Genomic DNA, 17,190 nt, shown 5'->3' with positions numbered 1-17,190 from the left:
AAGGTATGTTCTGTGAAGTCTGTTTTGATGTGATGAGGACGAAGGCTGGCCCACAATTAGCACACTCATTCCAACTTCATCATCGAGCTTTGATGCTAACAAACAGGACCGAGCTGAGCAGCGATTGATTGCTGTGAAGTCTGAGTGTCGAATGAGAAATCAATGAGAAGCTAACGTGAACGTAGACTACAATAGAGATACACCAGTGGGAAGAAGAAGTGTGAGAGGCAGAGGAAGAGGAGGCAAAAACAGAGTGGGAGCAGAAGGAGATGATGCCAGTGTTATTGATGAATACACTGCAGTGGTCATATTTCTCACCAACTCGTTAACACTGCCAGGTTCACTGCGTCAACAAGGCCCCATACTCTACAGAGGCCATCCATTATGCTGCTCTGCCTCTCATTCCTGCAGAGACAACACAAATGGTGCTGGAGCACATCAGCCCACCATCCCTCCTCTCAGCAGACCCATCTCTTTAAGGGATAGAAGAGAAAGCCCTGATGTCTTTCGCACTACCTTGATAATGTTGTTTAAGACATAGTCGTGTTATTTTTCTGTCTGCGATCTGGCTCTTAGCTCAACTGATCCATCATGGCGATGAGGAAAACTGACAATATGGCTGTTGCTAGGCAACACACCCACACCATCTTGCCTCTCTGCTGCCCTTCTATCCAGAATCCTCTTCGACTACATGACACCACCCAATCCTCCTATTAAATGTTATGATAGTAAACGGCTGCATACAGCTTGTTGTAAACAGGTCAAGCGTCATGGCAGTGCTCATAAAGCATTACTAAGGGTCACTATGGTAACAGCAATGGCTAATACACACACACACACACACACACACACACACACACACACACAAGCACAAGCAGCTGTGCCCCCTGATCCTAATGTGAGCAGCTGAGCGGGGCAAAAAGAGGTCCTGTATGGTCATTGGTCAAACATGAGCCTACATGTAGGAACTGAATTATATCTGTGAAAATAAACATACTCTTTATTTAATGTTTACATCTAGAATTGTTCTTGTACTTAGTTTGCTTTTGCTGACTCTTTGGGATAATTTCACCATGTCAGAACACTTGTTTAATTAAAGTGAAAATAATATTCTGGTAGAACTGCTCACAGTGCACATATAAGATGAGGGGTCCCAAGTGGGTATCGCTTTATTTTCAGGGGTCAGACCAAAGAGGTTGGGAACAGTAGTTTTATTTCATATCTTAGTCATGTCAATTCAAGTGATGCATTCAAGTTATTCGCTCAAAAAGCTCTCTATAATAAAATGAATATGTGACAATGTATGACAGGGTGTCCCACTGTGACACAATAATACACAGGGTAGGGGTGAAAAGCACCACAACACACAGCACAGTGGTGTCACCCCTGCAGCCAACAACCAAAGAAAAGCTGCAGTAATTCATTTAACACTTTGAGATTCCAAAATAAAGTCACAGAAACAGAGCAGTGAGATGCAATTGGCTTATCTGCTGAATGCTACCAGTTTTCTACAGAAACAGAGTTACATGAACACCTAATATGTCAGGCCATCTAATTAATGTTAAGTCAATATTCACTTTCCTCTACCAGCTTTGTTGCCATTTTTGGCCAAAGGCCCCAATTTTTCCCCAATATTTTGAAAATAATTATTTAATGCTGTACTAAGCATAGAGAGCATACACACTGCTGTCTTACTGCACAGCTTTCTCAACATAAATGCTGGGAATGACAGCGCTTGCATTTCCTATTCCTAAAAAAAATGATGACCTGGAACACAGATGTGGACAATTTATACTGTTTTTGGATTTTAATGTGACTGCTTCCTGTCTCCCCTGCAAGCAACAAGCTGCTGTTTTCCAGGAATACATTAGACTTTGACAGGTATGAGAGAGAGGCGAGGGGAAGACGAGTCACGTTCATAGTGCATATAGTTTAAATGTATCTTTTATCTACCTACAATCTATCTAAAGCAGGTGAGAACAACTGATCAGTGGAACCCAAAAACATAAAACCCGGCACTGTCAGAACTGTTGCTACAATACAGTGTACAGTGTAATCTTGGCAAATGCATTAAGAACAAACAATACCTGTGTCAGAGTTGTGTAATTTTAGTGTATTTAACACGAAGAACATTGGACAGTCAATCAAGATGAAGAATCCTCAGTGCCTAGTGTATAGTAGTGTGACAGCAAGTATAACAAGTAAATACATTTTTCAGGTTACCATGACAAAGGCTTAACCCACAATTTAGATATTGTAAAATCTCTACTCACTAATGGATCAGTACAACAGACAAGTTGTACTCAATAACACGCTGATATTTTTAATTATATTATATATATACGTTTACATTAATATCATATTAAAAAACATGGCACTAAATCAGTGATAAAACTGGCGGGTCAGACGAGCTCACAAATTAATCCTGTTAATTCACTTTAGTTTAAAGTGCCAAGTTGTATGTTGAGAACACAGTGATCTGTGGTTACCTAAGAACTGAGGATCTGTAACAGGGCTGCCACAGAGTGTGTTACATCACCTTCTGTTATATACTACTGTTGCTTTCAAAGGGTTGGATCATCCGAACCAGAAAATTATTTTCTCAAAGTACTTTACACCACAGAAATACTCCATATGAAAGTAGGGTTGGTCGATATTGAAATTCCCCTACTGACAATATTGCTTTAAGAAAAAACACAAGGAAAACATTATTGTCCAACAAAAAGAAAAGCAGAGGAGAGACACATAGAGAATCACATTTCCATGGACTGGAGATGCATATGTAGCAATAACCATGCCACAATGTGTAGGCAGTAAACACGATTTTACATGTAGCCGTGCTGAGATCAATAAATCCGATCTATCAACAACTACTGCTCCACCAGTGTTGCATGAAAGCACGTTGAAAAACAAGCTGCATAACTAGCTACATAACTAACTGGCTTGTTAGCTAGCTCACTAATTCAGCCATGCTTCAATGTGATGTTCTGAGACAGTGATGTGAAACAGTGTGTGGATGAGACATTAAGTTGTCAAATTTGACTAATTTCATGCTGGGTGGAATGAAATCTCATACAGTTCCGGTTTCCCAAGTGGTCGCAGCCTCATTTGAAAATGTAGTTAACATCATATGAAGGGATACAAAAGTTATATGTGCATAACTTATTTACATTTTATTTTTGCCAGGGTTCCTACGCAGTATAGAAAAGTATGGAAAAGTGGTGAATTTAATTTGAGTCACTTCCAGGTCTGGATAAGTTTGGAAAAAGGGAAAAGAGTTTGGAAAAATGTTTGTGTTGTTTCCAGACTATTATCTCACTTTGTAAAATAAAATATGTTAATATATACAAATCAAAATAAGTTTACTAACGTAACATAGCTGACCTAGATGATATGGTAGATGATATGAAACTATTCAAGCTGGCTGTAGAACGGTGTTGAGTTACCATGGTTACCATACGACGTTCGACTGTGATTTTCTTTTATTGAATTTTTTCCATACGTGTCGTCTATATTTTATTTAGGATTTATTCTTATTTATCATTATTTTATTTATTTACAATATGTTTACTCCATCCAAAGCCAATGAAGCACAGACTTCTGTTTTCTTTTGTAGTTCCTGGTTAATTGTCCATCCCTGCTGTTACTGTTTGTAGGGCTTGCAGGTTTGTAGTTAATTTCACTCTTTAAGCATTTAGCTTGAATAAAATGCTGTGCGTTGAACAGAGTTGATTCACTTACAGTATATGAGCTACAACACGTATGTAAAAAGGTCTTGTAATTACTTGGCAACATAATGGCATACATATAATTTAACATGTGTAAAAGAAGTCTTGAAATTTTAGTCTTTCCATTTTGAAATGAAAAATGTGTCGGAACCCTATTTTGCTGACATATTTACACAACTAACAGCCATAGTTAGCATTATAAAAAAATGTTTTTTGAGGCATTCACAAATGAAATCCTGATATGTCCAATCTGAAAAATACCATTTTAGTGTCAGAATATATACAGATATGTGGCTCATGGAAAATGGGTCCAATAATTTTCTTTAGTGGATCGGTCATACTTCTCTTCTCCCATTGGAATCAATACACTCAGGGCCTGCTGATAGTCTCTAAAGAGGAGAAACACAGTTTCTATGAGTTGCACCGTTTTGCTTCTAAAACATCTCTGATAAAACACACCTGGCACCGACGTTGCATTAACATACATCACTTCTAGCTAATTTCCCGATGAACAATGTGGGCAAAGCAGCAGCTCCAATCTGTGTTAATGGAATATTCTCAGGTTTAACACACCTAAAAACGCTCAAACCATCAGGATGTCAGCATCATAACTGAGCCAGTTTGTAACCGGTAGGCTACACGAAATGTTATGTTCACTTGTCCTGTTTAACTGATTTTAGCAGTTCATATAACAGACCCTCAACTGTCCTGTTCCTATTACAGATATACATACAGATTGAATACAGGGGATACTGGAAAGTGACACTGACTACAGTGCAAAATTCAGAACAGGTGTTGAATAATTCAATATCTTTCTGTTATCGTGGACATGTGAGGATCCACATCGTGGTCAACCAATATTTTATTGAAAGATAATCTTCATCACCCAAGCCTATTCTCAGGATTATCCACATTAACATAGGACACTGTTTCCGGAGGAGAAATGGCTGTTTTACTTTGAAGAGTAAAGTTGGCAATATTCTATATTTCTGTCAACCTTTGCAGGACCAACCCAACCATGAATGTATGCTACTAACAAGTACTATGTGTATCCAAAGCCTGATATATATTATTCCTCTGTGCCACAACAAAGGTGTTGTCACATATACCATATTCCTCTTGTTTACGCGTGCCTGATGACACAAATGTACACAATTCATCCATTCTCACACAAAATAATCTTCCCTCTCCTCCTGGTTGTACCTGTGTTCTGCTTCTGCCATGCTGGACACCCATCAATCCCAGCAGCCCCGCTCATCAACAAGGGAGTCCTCCTCTGCTCCTTGGTCCCTCTGTCAGTTTATTTGGTCCATGTAGAATGGATGTGTGTGTGTGTGTGTGTGTGTGTGTGTGTGTGTGTGTGTGTGTGTGTGTGTGTGTGTGTGTGTGTGTGTGTGTGTGCGTGCGTGTGCGTGCGAGCGAGAGAGAAAGAGAGAGAAAGAGAGAAAGAGAGAGAGAGAGAGAGAGAGAGAGAGAGAGAGTGTTGGTCTGTGTGTGTGTTCTATTGGAAGGCCAGCAGGAACATGAGTACCACATTGATGATGATGAGCAGCATCATAATGAGAAACACCACCACCTTCTGGGTCTCTGGAGGGAGGTTGCAGCGCAGCATGGTGCTGAAGAATCCCAACCTCTGCCTGTTCCACCTCCCTGAACCGCTGCCACGAGCCATCAGTCCCCTGGCTTCCTCCTCTTCCTCCTCCTCAGCACCGCTGCCCCTCCCCCGTCGTCTTTCCCTCAGCGCTGAGCCTCCACACCACACCGCGTCACCTCGTCCTCCTCTCCGACTGTCTCCGTTGCTGTCCTCTGGTGCTGCTCTCCTCCGCTCAGCTCTGGCGGTCGCCTCCTCTGCTTCTCCTGCCACTTTGCCAATGCCCAGCGTCGCCCCGGCCTGCCAGTGGAGGCTGGGTGCCTATCTGTGTGTGTGAATCTGCGTGCCGTGGATCTACTTGTGTGTTACGTGCCGAGCACCCCGACTCCCCCTCCCCAAACCTCCCTCCCCCCCTCCCCCCCACGTCCTCCTTAACTCCCGTTCTCCTCTTTGAGGAACAGGCACCTCCCCTCTCTTTCTGCTTTCGATCTTCCAGTTTAGTCTTTCCTTTTGTTTCCTCTTCTCTCTTTTTCAGTCAGGATGTCAGCATAGAAGATGGAAGACGGGATGCTGCATCTCTCCTGTTCATGCTCATGCCTCCTTGTACTTGCCTTCCTCTTCTTTTTATCTCTCTGTCCCCTTGTTTTATGGCCCGTTCTTCTCTCACTCTAGCCTACATATGCTTAGTCCATAATACCTCTCAAACTAACCAGCCATTTGTTCTTCCTCTGGTTTGTTTTTTCCTTTTCTATCCCTCCGTCTCAGCCCACGTTTTCACTCCGTAAACAGCTCCTGCTAAAATGGTGCACAGTGCTCTGCTCTGCCCGGAGCTGTGCTGCCTCAGCTATCCATCTAACTACCAGGATCACCCTCTTTTCTTTTTTCCCCTTCCTTCCCTTCCTTTTTTGTGTGCCCACCCTTGTATAGCTGGCAGCCAATCAGGATGCAGAGTGCGCCACCGTATCCTGGATACTAGAGTAGTTGAGGCAGGTCCATAGCAACCCCTGGGTGGGTGGGGTGATGTTATGAGAGGGACAGAGGGAGGGGTATGGTGGAGGCCATGCAGAATAATGGATGGATCTCAAGGGAAATTGTGTGTGTGTGTGTGTGTGTGTGTGTGTGTGTGTGTGTGTGTGTGTGTGTGTGTGTGTGTGTGTGTGTGTGTGTGTGTGTGTGTGTGTGTGTGTGTACATTTCTATTGATTTGGAAAATAACAGATAGTAGTCTGTAAAAAAATAATTATAAAGTCTACATTATAGATAAGATGCTTGATTGCCAATCATCTGCGTGCAGCACAGTACATACAAATAACGGTGTTACTCCTGTTCCCCAGTGCAATACAAAAAAAATGAATGATGCAACATTCAGTGGGAGTGAAGCAAACATTCAGAGTACACATCAAAGGGGGGTTCTGTGGGTCTCAGCTTGTCATGTTGAGCTTAGGAGCAGGAGGGTGTTTAGGAGCCTGCCGAACTAGGGGAGGAAGCTGCAGAAGGGTGAGGACTCCATGGCAGGGATCTTTTATGATCTAAGGGCGCACTCACACTGTCCTTTCGTACCGTGCCCAAGCACGCTTCACGGCTAAACTCTCGGGGCCCGGTTAAGAGAGGTGGGCTTTTGTAAAGCACGGACGCAGATGTATTAGCTCGAGCATGCGCATGTGTACGAGCACGAGCGCAAGCATCGACGACGGTCCGGATGTCTATTTATATATGACTGTTTCCCGCACAGACATTAAAGATGCAGCTGAACCAGTACGATGGTCTGGTGTGGATGTGGAGTGTTTACTGCAGATTTGGTCTGATGAAATGTTCAAAAACAGTCAGACTAAATTAAATCTCAGAGGGTTGATGGCGTATAAGCAAGAAGCATTCAGGCCGATGCCCAGATCATTTCAACTAAGGGCGCACTCACACTGTCCCAAGCACGTTGGTGTGATGCGGAAGAGGAGTGGTCAGATTTGGTCAGATGAAAATATTCAAAAATCGGTGGACAAGACGCAGAAAAAGGTCTATGGAAAGATTTGTAAACAAAGTGACGCATCGCGATGACGTCAATCAATGCGTGTGACGTGTGACGGTGTGTGACGTGTTACGGTGTGTGATGTGTTACGCCGTGATGACGTATAGGCAGGCAAGAAGCATTCCGCCGAGGCCCAGGTATTGTGAGTACAAACGGGCCTGGGGCTCGGGGGGAGAGGGAGGGGGGGACAAGTACCCTAAAGCACGGGGCACGGTACGGATGGACAGTGTAAGTGCGTTGTAATGTGAGCACAAATGGGCCTGGGCCAGGGGAAGAGGGAGGGGGGACAATCACACTAAAGCATGGATACATACTGCGTCTTTTACTGCTTGGAAAACGAGAAGCGCATCAGCCCTGAAGAATAGGTGCCTGCGTGCCATGACCATACGTTTGAGTGTACCTTCGTCACGTTTACATTAACAACAATTGATTTTAGGGTACAAGAAATGTGCCATGTGTGCAGGCCTTTGTAGGTGAAATCACATTTTTACATTCTGTTATTATACATTACACCCATATAGGCCTGAAATATGCATACATGACATAAAGCTGCACACAGTGTAGTTGTGGAAGACACTTGGAATTTGGAATTTAGGAATTTAGGATTTGGAATCTTGGAATTTGTGTTAGCCTTGATTCAATAAATTCCCCTTGATTGCTGTGAGACCTCTCTTCTGACTCCTTCTTGTAGACCTTTCTATTTTATAATACATTGTTCTACCATAGAGTAAACTGTCATTGCTAGTTCCAGACCGGCACATCACATGCCCCGTGTTCACGTTCTAAGTAGCTTGCGTTGATCTGGTCTTGTTGGTCTTAGACCAGGAAAAGAAAATGCAACTGTATTTTACGCACAAGAACAGCAGCGTCACTTTAATGATTACTTGAGAAGCTAAACGTTTAGTTGTGTTTCCTCCATCAGGCCTTTAGTTTTGCTCCTGAAATGTCCCACTATGTTGGCTGCAGTGACTTTACTGCGCACATGGAAATGTTTACGATTACTGAAAGCAGCCTTGGATTGTTAAAGTAAAACACACTACGTCACTACATCTTTTAAAGAGCAAAATAGTCAACACACACACACACACATACTGTACATACGTACATAAATATTAGGGGTGGAACTGTTCACAAAAGCCACTGTTCGGTTCATATCACGGTTTTTGGTTCGGTTCCGTTTTTTTTATATATTTCTTTTAGATTCTAAAAGTACCATGTATCAGATCTACTGCCTAATAATTAGATTATTTTTTAATCAGATCTTCTTAAGGACATGTCATGCAATCATGCAAAAACTGAAATAATGAGGCAGCTTGTTTAGGGATTACTGTAACAGTCTTAAATGAAAGTGAAGCGAGATTTTGAAACAGTAGGAGAGACATTGCTGCATTTAGGCGTTTATGTATTTAGTTGGCAAAAAGGTAAATAATTGTTTGCCTTCTAGGTAAGAATTTAAACACTTTTACATTATCAAATCTTAGAAAAAATGAAGAGAATAGGTTTTCTTTCACTATAATACACACACACACCGGTCGACGAAAATGATCCAAAATGAGGAGCCGGAAAAATATGAGCATCACATTAATGGATATTGTAAAACAATGCAGCGACATAGGAGTGCATATATTGTCTTTATTTTATCAATGTAAATAGTAGTCATGACCTTAAAGTGCAACAAGCTTGTCAAAAAAAATCCTTATTAAATGAACAAACCTGTTAACCAGAGGTTTTCACTCAATTATTGGACTAAAGTACAAGTTTAAGGCTCTGGTCCTTTACTTGAGTATTTTATTTACATGCTACTTTATACTTCTACTCCACTATAAATAAGTGGAAATATTCTACTTTTTACTCCACTACATTTATCTGATATCTTCAGTCTACCAGGCTGACAAGCACATATGAAACATTAGTTTATTCACCAAAAACTGGATTGACAAAAATTAACGTAACATAAATGCAGAGTAGCGGGATTTTTCTGAAAATGCCTGATTAACTTATCCTCTTTACACTCAGATATGAGTAAACACAGGCTTCACAGTGACAGAAACAAAAACTTCTCTGTCCATTCTCTGGTGAACTGACGGTTTTCTGTGACAACCTTTCTTTTTTTCAGAGTAGAAAGAGACATTGATGTGGTGATTTAACCACAGATTTAACCAAACTGAAACGAACAAAAAGAGCAGATAAAATTTCATTGTCATGCTGAAGATACCCAATAATATTTATCGATCAAACCAGAAGAAACCGATCATTCAATCTTCAAATGTGCATTAAGGAAATAAAAAGCTGGATGACCTGCAATTTTCTGATGTTAAACTCAGATAAAACTGAAGTTATCGTACTTGGCCCTGAAGGCCTCCGAAACTCAATAACTAAAGATATTGTTACTCTGGATGGTGTTGTGTTGTCCTCCATTACCGCAGTAAGGAAACTGGGTGTTAGTTTTGATCAGGATATGTCCTTCGATTCCCACATAAAACTAACAACTAGGACTGCATTTTTTCACCTGCGTAATATTGTGAAAATTGGGAACTTTGTGTCTCAGAAAGATGCAGAAAAAACTAGTCCATGCATTTGTTATTTCTAGGCTGGACTACTGCAACTCCTTATTATCAGGCTGCTCCAATAAGTCTGCTAAGAGTCTCCAATTGGTCGAAAATTGGTGCATTACCACTATGGTCAAATACCCGGATTGAGGCGGGCCTATATCGCCGAAACGCAGACGTCGCTCAAACAGGCGCTCAAACAGCCGCTCAAACAGGCGCTCAAACAGCCGCTCAAACAGGCGCTCAAACAGGCGCTCAAACAGCCGCTCAAACAGCCGCTCAAACGGCCACTCAAACCCTGACAGTAGCCGGTTGCTGATTGGTAGTGCGGTAGGAGAGACACCACAACAACACAGCGAAGTAGAGAGCAGACCGGAGCAATGCAGAAAATAATCTTTGTGTGCTGTAGCGGCCTGGTTGGCTTCTGATCTGCAGCCTTTTGCTGCCTGCTACCTCTCTCTCTTCCATTTACACACACACACCCATACACTGTCAACAAACTTTTACAGCGCCCAGAATTTTTAAGGTGGAGTGTTTTCTTCTATGTTACTTGTACATAACTTGAAATTGTAAATCATACGGGCTACCTTAAATCAAAGTATCCTGTCATCTCACTTCTCACTTTGAGGAAGAGTGGTGTGTCACTGTATCACCGATCAGCTAATCACTGGCAAACAAAACCCATTTAAAGTGATACATCACCTCTGGAGTCTTTTTTTGTAATGGAAACACAGGGAGTGAGCGGCCCCATTTTACCCTAATCTACCTGATGCTGCAGCTTGTGTACTAACTAAAACCACTTGAAGAGAACATATTTCTCCAGTATTAATTCAATTAAATGCAATTAAATGCAATTCAAGTCAATTCAATTCAATTTTATATATAGTGCCAAATCATGACAAAAGTTATCTCAGGACACTTTACAAACTAGGTAAAGACCACACTCTATGACTTGTTTATGATTTACATAGACCCAACAATTCCCCCGTAGAGTATGGTGGCAACGAAAACCTTCCCTATTCCAGGCAGGAACGTCAGACAGACCCAGCTCTGTGGAGGATGGCCATCTGTCTTAGCCTCGTTGCATTGGCTACCTGTAAAATCTAGAATAGAATTTTAAATCCTTTTCCTTACCTACAAAGCTCTTATTGGTCAGGCTCTGTTGTATCTTAAAGAGCTCAAAGTACCGTATTACCCGACTAGATCTGAGAATTCAGGGCTACTTGTCGTTCCTAGAGTCACCAAAAGTGGAATTGGAAGCAGAGCCTTCAGCTACAAAGCTCCTCTCCAGTGGAACCAACTCCCAAGTGTTGTTCATGGGGCAGACACTGTCCCCATATTTAAGAGTAAACTTAAAACTTTCCTTTTTGATAAAGTTTATAGCTATGGCTTATGAGCCCTTAATTATGCTGCTATGGGCTGATTCTGCTGCTATGGGCCGATTCTGCCGTGGGATAATACTGTTCCTGATACTCTATCCTCTCTGTCCGTATCATTCATGTCTCATCAATGCATGTGACTAATTCAACATCTTCCTCAGAGATGTTTGTGCTTTGTCATCTCACAGGTCTCTGCTGATTGTGTTGGTGCTGTCACAACGCGGTGAGAGGTGTCCTGTCTTGGGTTTTTTGTCTTGTGAAATTCATGTTTTATTTTGAAAAGTAATCCTCCTCTCGTTTCAGGTCACTTGCCGTTCCTCCTGTGTCACCGATCTGCTGTGTGCCCTATTATCTGATTGTCTCCACCTGTGTATATAGTCCTTGTCTACCCCTGTCTTGTGCCAGAGTATACCCTCTCATCCTCGTCATGTACCTCCAGCCATTACCACAGTCTAGTCTTGTCTCTAAGTATTGCATCGCTGATATTTCTGTTTCTTTGTGCTCCTCTGAAGAAAAGTGATTTTTGTTTCTTAGAGTTTTTTAGGTCAGCTTTAGTAGCTAGTTTATTTTCATCGTGCCCTTGTTTTTTCCTCCTCTTGGAGTGTATTTGATTTGAAGTTTGGTTTTTGTTTGTAGCCTTTTCCTTTCTCCTCATTGTGAGTGGATTTATTATGTGTAACTTTTCATAGATAGTATTTTAGTGTAGTTATCGCCTGCTGTCTTTTTCAGTTTATTTGTGTGTCATTTGTTTTCCGTGTTTATTCCGTCGTCCGAACTGGCGAGTTTAGAGTTTTGTAGCCTGTTTATTTATCGCTCTGTCTAAAGAGGAAACCCATTGTGTCAAAAAATAAAGCCTGCATTTATTTTTCCTTGACCGCATTTGAGTCCTTCTTGTCAAGAGTTGGTTCTGTCAGTGCCCTCCTCTCTCCCTTTTGTATGAGTTTGTCTCCCTCTGTTTTTTTCCCCTGCATGTGTCTCCCCCTTGTGTTATGTTGTCCAGGTCCGGTAGTCGTGTCCCCCCCAGCTGCAGCCTGTTACGTGAATCACCTGTACAACTATGAAGCCCCTGAGCTGACAGGCATGCAGCGCCGGACCGTTGTTATCCTTCCCCTGGTAAACTCTTTGTCGGATTGGCTCCTGTTACTCGTTCGTTGGTTTTGCGCTTCTCATTGTTAGTTATATTAATTGTTTTTTTCTTTGTTTCTTTCCGTAGTATCCCGCGTTCCTGTTCCTCGTCCTGTTCCCTGATCGTCCGTCGTCTCCCCGTTCCTGTTTTCCTTTGACCGTCTAATCTTAGTATTTCTGTTACCCTGCAGTTGTTTCAGGTTTTGTTTGTCGTTTATATTAAACGTTTTTGTTTGTACTTTTACCCTGTGTCCGTGTCTGCATTTGGGTCCAGTCTCCCAGTGTTATTTCCCTGCACCGTTCATGACACTTCTTTTGCCTGGGCCTAACAGGTGCCTGCTGCCCTGCTCCTGCATGATGCTCCCTGCTGCTATTGTCACTATTACTCATATATACTATAATTAGTTTTATAAATTCGAAAATTTGTAGCCATAAAACATAAATAATATCTTATTGTATCACAGCTGTTATTACCACTACTCATATCATTGATCATATATACCACCATAATTATTATCATTACCATATTCTATCACCTTAGCTGTACTTGTTTCTTATATTCTACTATATTAACTGCCATAACATATAAGTAATTTTCACATTACTATAGATATTATTATAGTTACTATTACTTTTGTAGTTGCTTGCGTCTTTTGGACTGTCTGTCGGCCATTTTGTGCTGCCCGCCATAAACAGGAACCATCTCTAACTGCAGCATACATTGTTCAAACTGCACCACATTTGCCAGAGAGGATAAAAGTCCACAATGCCGCATACTGGCAAGAGCAAAAATGACAAACATAGACCAATTAACATGAAATTTATATTGTGGGTTCTACACTTGATGTAGGAAATCAAAATTAATGTTTTGTGCATATTAGGTAATGGCATGACAGCCATTTTATGCCACCCGCCATGAACAGGAAGTCATTCTGACTAACACCATATATTGTTTAAACTGCCCCAAATTCCCATGCATGATAACAACTACATGCCAATACAGACTATTGGCCACAGCGCCACCTACTAGCAACAGGAAATCAGCCTTTTATGACAAACTTAATCCCATTTCCATGAAATTTTCAACGTCTAAAGCACACTGCTGTAACTGCTGTTGTCCAGCTAGCACCCCGACATGCTATGGGTGCGAGGCCCCGTTCACTGCTGCTTGCAGCTTTAATTTAAAAAATGAAAATGTTTTAATATGGTGCATTATGTAACAACCTAACAAAAATGTATCTTAATTATTTATTTTAACATAATTTAACAACAAAATAAAAAGCCCCACACCTTCAAAATAAAACACCCCCAGCAGAAGAAAAGTTTTTAGTTGGGCACTTTGCAATCATGCATTTTTTAAAGCAAATGTGCCCTCTCATTTAGAGTCTACTGTGGTGTAGCTTCTTAACTAATATTAAGTTTAAAGATTTAAAAAAATATATAAAACTGCATTTTCTAAAACAAAATATGGAAAAAAGTATAACATACTGTGTTCAGGTTGTATAATGCAAAATGCTTGTGTTATTACATAATAAAGTTCTGAAGAATTTTTTTTATTACAAAATGCATTGCTACAAGGTACATGCAAATTCTAAAGCCATAAAAATCATTTGAAAGATGATATATTCATTAATAAACTGGTCTGGGTCGAGTAGGTCAAGACCACACTTTATGATTTCTTTATAATTTACAGAGACCAAACAATTCTTACATGAGCCGCAACAAGTCACAATCTATATATATATATATATATATATATATATATATATATATATATATATATCCAGCAATCTTGAGCACAATTGCAACGACAACCTTCCTTTTAAGGCAGGAATGTGAATTATCATGATTTAGGGACAACAGCATGGCTGTATAGCTAGCTTGTCTTGTTAAACATACTGTCAAATTATCTTTACCCTGGTGAAATCCATCATTTGGTTGTAGGGACTATTTCTCCATATTGCCTACCTCATTGATAGCTAGCTGCTCTCCTCCGCCTCCTCCTGGGTGTCCAAATCGATGACCAGAGCTGCGAAACTCTTCATACAGTAGATCCTCTTCGCTGCCCAGCTCGTCCCTGAGCCCCGCCTTCTCTGACACCCCATCAGGAACAACCACAGCTGAGACAGGGAGGGATGGACAGAGGAGGGAGAGAAACATTAGATGTGAGATAAGCTGACATAAAAATGTGATACGTTTTTGATCCAGCCTGAAACTGTAGGGACTTAACCAGTTGATATTCTTCACAAGAGAAACATGTATAGATAAGCAGGTAGGGGTTTACTGCCACACTTATATACAGAATATACACATTTAATACAAGAATTTAACACCAACTGTATTGTTGAAAACGAAAAGCCTGTCTCAGTTTAGGTAAAAATTTAGGTTGAAAATGTTACACAGTGAAACAACAGAACCAATAATGAAAATATTATTATTGTTGTTATATTTTTGTTGGCATTTTATACACCAATTTTTTAGGTATCTTTTATATTGTATTTCTACAGTATATTACTGTTTTGATGTGTCTGAGTGTAATGCTGCTGTTACACTGCAATTTCCCAGCTTGGGATCAATAAAGTATTTCTATTTAATAATTGTGGCTTCCATGGTTTTTGTTATGTTTTGTCTCTGTGAACTATAAAGACTTTAAATATTTATTTTTTTTCCCTCTGGTTTGACTGAAAAAACAAATAAACAGGCAATATCTCAATATGATACTCTTAAACGTTATCCATACAGAACCAACCACCTCAGCCAAACTGTCCACACTTCCATAATATATGTGGTGGACGAGTGTTACTAGTTCAGAATCCGACCAAAAGTCTCCCCTTCTGTTCATGAGTTATGAAACATTATGATGTCATAGTGAAGTTGACTTTTGACCTCATGTATAGAAAATGTCATCAGTTCATACTTTTATCCTGTTAGATATTTGTGTGAAATTTTGTCATAATTAGTAAAGAAATTCTTGAGTTATGGACAAAAAGATGTTTTGTGAAGTGACCAAACGCAGTGCCTTAGGCTAGTGCAGCTGGACAGGGCTTTTCCCTAGATACAAATATTCCTATATAGTTTAAGAAGTACAATTATTTTTCTGAGATATGCTCTTTCTATTGAACAGACATCAATCACAAAAAACTCCTTGGTGCATCACAATACCTGCGACCATACCCAGGAAACTGCCAAAGAGCGAGCAGACTGGGATGGTAGCCGTTGTTTTGGACGGCTTTTGATAATGTAGTAAACTGTATTTCAAGAAATCAGCCCAACCTCAACTCAATATGAATAGGTAGGATAGAGATGACAGATTGTGTAGATGGTTTGTCCAGCTCCCAAGGTGTGTGCTGAGAAAGATTCTGGCCCATGGACAAATGTAGCTGATGACCCCTGATGTAGGCTGACTGAGTTGGCTCAGGCAATGGATGATAACTGACCAACAAATGTCATTTTAAGGTTCTTACAACTAGGCTACAATAGTTTTTTTTATTTCAATTATTAGAACAAATTACAATAACAAGGTTATTGCTCATAGCTAACAGATGCATGAAGACTTTTTACATTAACGTAACATTATCTCGAGCTTTGTGGAAATTCACTATCAGCAACCTCGTTCCATAGTAATGAGGTTTTTGTTACTTCCATCACAGAAACATCCTCTGAAGTGTCTGAACTCACACTTTGTGGCTACCTGGCTGATGAGCTAAAAATACACTTGCTGTCACACCTCATCATAAGCATCACCCTTGGCTGCCTTGCCAACAGCTGTTGCTATGGAGGACGTATCTCTAGTGACAAATTACCGTGGAGACAGAGAGAAATGAAAAATAGAGAACATCAACCTATTAAAGAACGCACAATAAGATGCAGTTGGGGGCAGTGTAGGTAAGTTACTGAATCCTGTGAATGCGGCAGCATCTACCACATCATATAACACTATGTAATGTAAAATTGCAATCACTGACATCATTGGGAGCATGGAAGTTGCAGGTTCTGCCCTCACAGGGGCAGTGTAGGACACCCTGACCAGTGGTGTGTGATGCTGTGGAGAGATGGAGGAGCTGCAGGTATTGACTGGTCTTTATTCATTTGCAGAGATCCCCTGCAGTCTGGCTTATCTGGGATCAGCTCCAGCCCCCCAGCGACCCCGATAGGGACAGGCAGTTGAAAATGGATGGATGGATGGTCGGTTCAGAATCATCATCATTATTATTATTTTTTAAATTATTATTATTAATTTCCATGTGACTTTAAGGGGTCAAACACTGTAAGTTAAGGGAGGAGACCCTGGAGGCTCAGTTTAGCTGTAAGTTGCGAGCTGGAGAGCTCAGATGGTGTTTTTTTCTATGGGAGTAGCCCTAAGATTGGTCACAATGTTATTGTCTTGCTCTTTTTTATGTTGTTTTGTTATGTTTTATGTCTGTATGGGTTTCTTTTTTATTTATTTTTTGTTCTGTTTTACCCTTCCTCCCCACTCTCTTCCTCCACTACTACATAATACTTTGGGTCATGCAGTACCATTCTAACTTATTAGTACTGTTCCCATGGCTAATGCTGTAAAGACAGGTACTGGAGTGCATCGGATTTCCTGGAATACTAAGGGAATGAACAACATGATCAAAATCGGTAAGGTCCTGACACAGTTACAGCATATTAAGGGGGATGTGATGTTTCTGCAGGAAACACATCTCAAATCAGCTCACACCCCACGTATAAAGAGGGTGTGGATGAGCCACTTATTCCATTCCAAATTTACAGATAGTGTTAGAGAGGCAGCTATCATCATTCATAAAAGG

At 40.8% G+C, this 17,190-nt stretch overlaps 1 protein-coding gene across 1 annotated transcript in view; it reads right to left on the bottom strand.

Moving 5' to 3' along the window:
- The window catches only part of LOC310963119 (rho guanine nucleotide exchange factor 4-like), a 43,004-nt gene extending 28,555 nt beyond the window's left edge, over positions 1 to 14,449 (bottom strand). The window contains exon 1 of the mRNA XM_083935795.1: positions 14,363 to 14,449. The gene's annotated coding sequence lies outside the window, so the exon portion shown is untranslated. The remainder of the gene's footprint in view (positions 1 to 14,362) is intronic.
- Positions 14,450 to 17,190: the final 2,741 nt, after the last annotated feature.

The sequence above is a fragment of the Echiichthys vipera genome (genome assembly GCF_963691815.1).
Source record: "Echiichthys vipera genome assembly, chromosome: 21".
Taxonomy (NCBI): Eukaryota; Metazoa; Chordata; class Actinopteri; order Perciformes; family Trachinidae; genus Echiichthys; species Echiichthys vipera.
This window is presented reverse-complemented; position numbering and strand designations above follow the sequence as displayed.